The sequence below is a fragment of the Podarcis tiliguerta genome (genome assembly GCF_965153285.1).
Source record: "Podarcis tiliguerta genome assembly, chromosome: 5".
Taxonomy (NCBI): Eukaryota; Metazoa; Chordata; class Lepidosauria; order Squamata; family Lacertidae; genus Podarcis; species Podarcis tiliguerta.
This window is the reverse complement of record NC_139538.1, coordinates 54,655,630-54,662,109: the sequence shown is the minus strand read 5'-3', so window position 1 is coordinate 54,662,109 and position 6,480 is coordinate 54,655,630.

Sequence of the window (6,480 nt, the reverse complement as noted above, 5' to 3'; positions counted from 1 at the left end):
CAATACATGCTCATCTTTTACAATCAAGCTAATTACAGTGATCATTCTCAACTTGGCCATTCCAGACACTTGTCCCTAACAAGCTACTGTTGATCAAAATAGAGAAGGTGTAGTTTTGAAACTGCACTGCCCCTGCTGTGTGCAATAGTGTGATGTTCACTGTCAGGGTTAGCTTCCTCTTGGATAAGAAAGTACTGGAGTCTTGTGTTGCCCTTGTGATGCTTTGCACCTGCAACTGTAGAGGCAGAGAAATGTGGAAGTATGCAAGTACTCTTGCACAAGGTGTCAGATTCCCAGAGAGGCTTTCTACACCTCCAGCTAGCTCATAGTTTGAAAATACCGGGAGGAATTCAGTGCCGCACTACGGTAAGTTAAATTCCCTAAGCAGTGTACTAGTGTACTCACGGAATGGCTTGTGCAACAGAAGGCAGGAAGCTACCATGTTTCCTGTGGCTGGTTGTGCAACGGATGACTGTAGCTCCTGTATTTATTGTTGCACGACTGTTTACACAACCAGCTACTGCTAGCACATCTGTTGTGCAATATGAAATCCCTTCCAACAGTTATTCTCGCCCTTGGAATAACCCTCTAGCCAGTGGTTGAATTTGGGTCACCATCTCTCTATTTCAGTCCAGATTTAAGCTGCAAGACAGGCGTTTCTCATGCACTGCTGCCGACCACTTGTCTCTGTCCCTGCTGTTCCTGCAGGGGAGCTGTCCATGCCGGGGTTGTTTACATGTGGCCACTTTGTGAAGCCCTTGTGGGAGCGTGTACTCTGCTCCCATACAGGGTCAGGACTCTCACCACCCTTCCTGCAGCTTGAGCTCCAGAAGTGCAGAGTTTTACAGGCATGAATCCTTGGCCACCCACTTCTGTACTTTAAACGCCTCACGGCAGGAAGTCCTCTCTTCCTCTGTCTTGCAGGGCAATTGGGCACCTGTTGTGAGGGTAACTTGTCACCTGAGCAGTGGCTCTGCACCTCCCGGCCAACAGCTGATCCAGTCCCTTGGTGTTGCTGAGGCAACAGGTTCGGGCAGTTCTGCTGGCCCATTAGTGAGGACCCCCCCCTTTTTTTTTTGGTTTTGCATCCTGCTAGGAATGTGTCAGCCAGGTGGACCTCTGGAAGAGGGTGGGGGGCATTCATAGTTTGAAGAAGAAACAGTACCATTCTATTGTCAGTGCCCCGACCCCTGATCTACAGTGATAAGATGAACCCAAATAGTACTGATACATTCCTAGTACTACAGAATTGTCAGCACATGCTGTTGAGGAAGATGGCTGCCTTTGGCAGGATGGATTGGTCTGCTCATTGGGAAAGGTAAAGGACAGGTGAGAATGTAAGAAACAGGTTAACATTCTGTTGCCACGGGAATGCCCCTTGAGAGAAAAGTTATTCTTCTTAGAGATTTAGCTGGATGTGCACAGAACTGGCTTCTTGAAACAGCTTTCTGGTTGACTCATTTGCTGGAAGTAAACCCCCCCTCCAAGTTTGAAGGTTGACCCTAAAACTATCTTAAAAATGTGGGTTGAATTGTAGGTGAGAGAGAAAAGTGCAACAGGGCAGTCATAGGATCAGAAGTTTCAGTGTTGGGTGTGATAGCATTTTGTATCACAATGTTCTCTAGTAACACATAAATCAACCTGGACTATTTAATGAGCAGTTGCTGAAATCAAGATGTAGGCAGTAGCTACTAGTAGAAAGGAAGAACAATACCAAAATTTTCTTTTTAATGCAGGTTGTAGTTTAATACTTTGCCTTAGAAGCATGATCCATACCTGTCCTTTTTGTGAAACTATCTTCTGCTGTAAGATTCCCCCAGAAGGTTTGCCTGTAGCATGACTTGAAAAGGCAATACAGACTAAACAGGACAGTTATGTTTTCTTCTCTAGTGAGATGCAGAAGAAGTCCCTGGTAGGAGTCTACCTTGATCTTATTGAGAAGAGTTGTTAATAAGAAACTATTCTAAACTTATAGTATTCAAGAACGATACACATTAATTTTATATATTCTCATACATAGAAATTCTTTGCTGCTAACGATAGGAAGATGGCATGATAAGCCTTATTGTACAAAATGATCCCCAAAATAATGTTGGTCTTTACACACATTAGAATATAATATTGGGAAATAGTGTACTCTTCTCTTCTTTACCAGCAATATTTTGTCTTAGATCAGACTTCCCTAATGTGGTGCCCTCCAGATGTTTGGACTACAACTCCCACCAGGTCAAGCAATTATTACAAATTGAGAGGGGTGATGGAAGTAGTCCAAAACATCTGGACAGAAAGAGGTTGGGGAAGGCTGTTTGAGACTCCTGAGCAGCTGCCCATTACAACATTTTTTTTAACAGCTTGAGATATGTGTAAGAAAACAAACATTCTCTTGTTGACTACGATCAGCAGTCCTGTTCGGAACAAAGGTTAAGTACGCCACAACCTTTGGCTGTTTTCTTTTTCAGTCCTTAATTATTTGCTCTGTGTTTTTGAACAAGCAGCCAGAAGGTGGTGCTACATGCCCATTTTTTATTATGGAGCAGAAATACTTTAGGTAGGAGACCTCTGCTCATCTTTTAAGCTTCTATATCTTGTTAAATGAGAACCAAGATCTACCAGTCTTCTGCAGCTAAACCTGTCTTGTTCTGTATCTAGGTTTAGGGCTAATAGGCCTCCACACTAAACACAACAACCAATTATTTAAACACAAACAAGATTGTTATATATATGAAAGCTCAACGCAAGAAACCATTTATGTACTGTATACCTGAAAGTTCAATACAAGAAACAATCCGTTTTACTACAGGGTGACTCTTACAGAAGCACAAGAAAGTCTCAGTTTTTTTCTTCTCTACAGCAGTTGAGATTTGATCCACATACGGATACAGAAGAACCCAAAAAGCTGTTTTGTTCTTTGGAGAAAACATCAGATTTAGGTCAGGGAGATGGGTGGATTCAGCATGACTGAGCCTTTTGTCCTTGCATGCAGCCCATTCCCTTTCCCCTGTGCTGTGATTTAAACTAAGAAATCTTAAACTGACCACAATCTCCTAAGAATCCAAGCCGGGAAACTTATGGTACCTAGGTTTGGAGCAAGCCACAGTTTGAAGTTGGTTAAAGATGAAGGCTAATTCAAGAACTGGTAACCATAGTTTCCTGGTTCATCCTTTTCCAAATAAGTTCAGTATGTCTCAGAACACTTTCCAAACTCCTAGTAGAGACTGAAGCTGCTGCTTAGAAGACTCCTTTTGTGTTTGTATTTCATTTAGGTTTTGTTTTTTTAAAAAAAGAAAAACTCTCTAAACAAGTTTAAAAATTCACTAAGCAAGTTGCATGCAACCTGGATTCCATCTGATGTCGCATTGCTCTATAGGACAGGTCTTAGACTTTCCTGGTTCATTCTTTCTCTATTGGCTAGAAGGTCAGCATAGAACCTGCTGTTTCTTGACTAGCTGAAAAATACATGGCACATCATGGGAATAACATCACATCATTTGATATTTCCTTCCTCCACATGTGTTAGACAGCAAACTGGGTTCCAATTTAAGCCAGCTGCTATGCATCAGCGCAGCACACGGAAACGCCATTTACCTTCCAGCTATAAAGCAGTCCCTATTTATCTACTTGCAGTTCGAAAGCACTCTTAAGTGCAAGTAGATAAATAGGGACTGCTTTATAGCGGGAAGGTAAAATGGCGTTTCCGTGTGCTGCGCTGGTGCTGGCTCGCCAGCTGCAGCTTCGTCACGCTGGCCACGTGACCCGGAAGTGTCTTCGGACGGCGCCGGCTCACGGCCTCTAGAGCGAGATGAGCACGCAACCCCAGAGTCGGACACGTCTGGCCCGTACGGGCAGGGGTACCTTTACCTTTACCTTTATATGCTTGGTTATCCTCTTGTCATTTCTGTGACAGCCTTTGGCTGAAACTGAAATCACTTCTTTAAAGGAGGAGCAAAAAAGAGTATCAGATCTGTCAGAACACGGATTCTTTGCCAGCTTTCTGCCCTAAGAGTTCATAAAGCATATATTGTTAGGATTAAGGTGTTTAAAGGACTCACTGCAGCTCAGTTTGAGGCAATTTTCTCCATGGGTTCCAGTAGAGCTTGCTTCCATGTAAGTGAGGTAAAGACTTGTTGCTCAAGAAAGGTCTCATTACCCTACCCAGTGGTTTTAAGAGTTTCCCTATAACTAAAGCTTTTGCATATGTTGTAAACCACCTGACCTGGGCAGGGAGAGGAGAGATTACGTGGCAGAGCATTGACCACACTCTGTGCCCTCCTGTTTCACTGTGACTAGGATAGAAGCCCACACCACCTGCATTTTTCACTGTAAATTTATTATACCAGCTCCAGGGCTGGCACGAATTCTCTAAGTAATGTAAAGTATGATTCTCTAAGTAAGTTTCATTTATCTATCTTTAACAAAATGTATATACCACTTGATTATAATAAAACCTCTAAGTGGTTGGGGTAATGAAGACGCTTTTATCCAGAGCATCCCTATCTACGCACACTTGAGACACCTGGTTCCCCATCTCTTCTGGTAGAACATCTACACCAGCAGAGCTTTCTGCCATCTTAGCAGGGGCGCTTCAACAGTGCTCCATCTCTGCTGGTGAAGTTGTTCCAGAGGTTTTCCAGACCCTGCCAGGTGAACATGGGGTTAGTTGATTTAATTTGATTCAGTGATTTAATTAGTTATGCCTATTTTAATAATCAAAAATGACATCTAATCAGTTGACATATTCGTTCCTATAAAAATGGCAGGTGCTGACCACCATTTTGAGAGATAGCCACCATTCTTCAGTATAGGAGAAATGTCTCTCGGGAGCTGAGGCGTACTCTTGACATGTGTATCATCTGAAGCAAAGAATACACTTTGTTTTTAGAACTATTGCTTTTGCTCATATTCAAATTCATTTGACTAAAGCTTCTGTGGCTGTGTACAGCAGCTTGCCCCAAGCTGGTGCCCCTCCAAAAAATTTAGACTGCAATTTCCATCAGCTGAGGGCTGATGCGAGCAGTACAGTAATCCAAAACCTCTGGAAGGGCACTAGTTTGAGGGAAGACTGGTTTAGAGAAATCTTAACTCAGTGTGGGCCCTATCCATAACTCAGTATTTCCTATCTCTACACCCCTCTTCTGCTTCTGTCACTTTAAATCAATTTTACAACTGCAATAATATGTAGGTCTGTCTAATCTGTATAATGCATTCAAATAATGAAATCTGGAGAGTTTTATATCTTTTTTATTTTTAGGAGCTCAGACATATATCAGAGCCCAATATTCTGTAGGGCCCCTAGGCATAATGTCCATTTTTAAGCATTTCCTCAGATGATGTTCCTGCTGTGCTCAAAACACTGAAGATAAATTAATATATATTTCAAAAGCAAGCCTGGGAAATATCAGAAATTTGCCCAATAGGGGTGCTCTTTTTTGTACACTGATGAAAATATAGTGTTTGAGGCAAACATTTCTGAAACTCCGTAGTGCTTGTGTTTTGCCAAAGGATATATGTCACATGCCTACCCGATCTGCATTTTAGTCAAATGAGTACCATGCTTATGAATTCAGTCTAAGGCAATTAAGATAAATTTTGTTCCACAGATGATTGCATTTAAACGTCTTCAGAATGTGCAGTTTTCATATAGAGTGGTGGAAACCAAAACCATAACTATACACCTAATGCATTTTGGCCACTTTCGAGTAAAATTGCAGCCTAGATCAGTAATCACCAGCTGCTTCACATTCCAAATGCAGCTTCCTTCGGAATTTGCACCGTTCTGCACCTTGCGATGCTGTTTTCCAACAAAAAAGGACATAACAATTCATATGTTGGGGGAAGTATGTGTACAAATTGGTACAGATTAGTGAAAATAAGATGCATTGTTGGGGAAGGTCGCATGCAAAATTGTATACAGTAGGAGAAATGTTCCTGAGACGGTTGAATATATTTTTGTGAAGGCTTGTTTTTTGAAAAGTGTTCATAAACTGATGTGGAAATGTGGCAAACAGAACACAAGACTGGAAAGGGACAGAAGAAGCCAAATCCGACAGATTGATCCATCCCTAAGAAAGAGTGTTCCTTTGCCTAGCAGTAGGCTGCAATCCTGTGCCCATTTGCATAGGAGTAAGACACTTTCCCCCTGAGCAGACATACAGAGGACTGTGCTTTAAAGGGTAATTTTTGATTTGCTTATAGATACGGCCTTCCTGCGCCCCCCCCCAGCAAAAATTGTACTTGAGTTCTGCCACTCCTTTCATTATGACCAAGTTTCCACAACAGAACCCCTAAGAGGTATCAACAACAAAACAGAGAAACAGCATGATGAATGATGTTGGCCCACTCCTTGCCTGTCTAGCTGTTACCAAGCATCGTGAAAGGATCAACATGTTTTGGAAAGAGGTCCGGCCTCTATTCCCAGTGAGTTCTAGGACATGGCTGACCTGGCAGCAGCATTCACATTGTTGTGGTTTTCGTGCCATGACC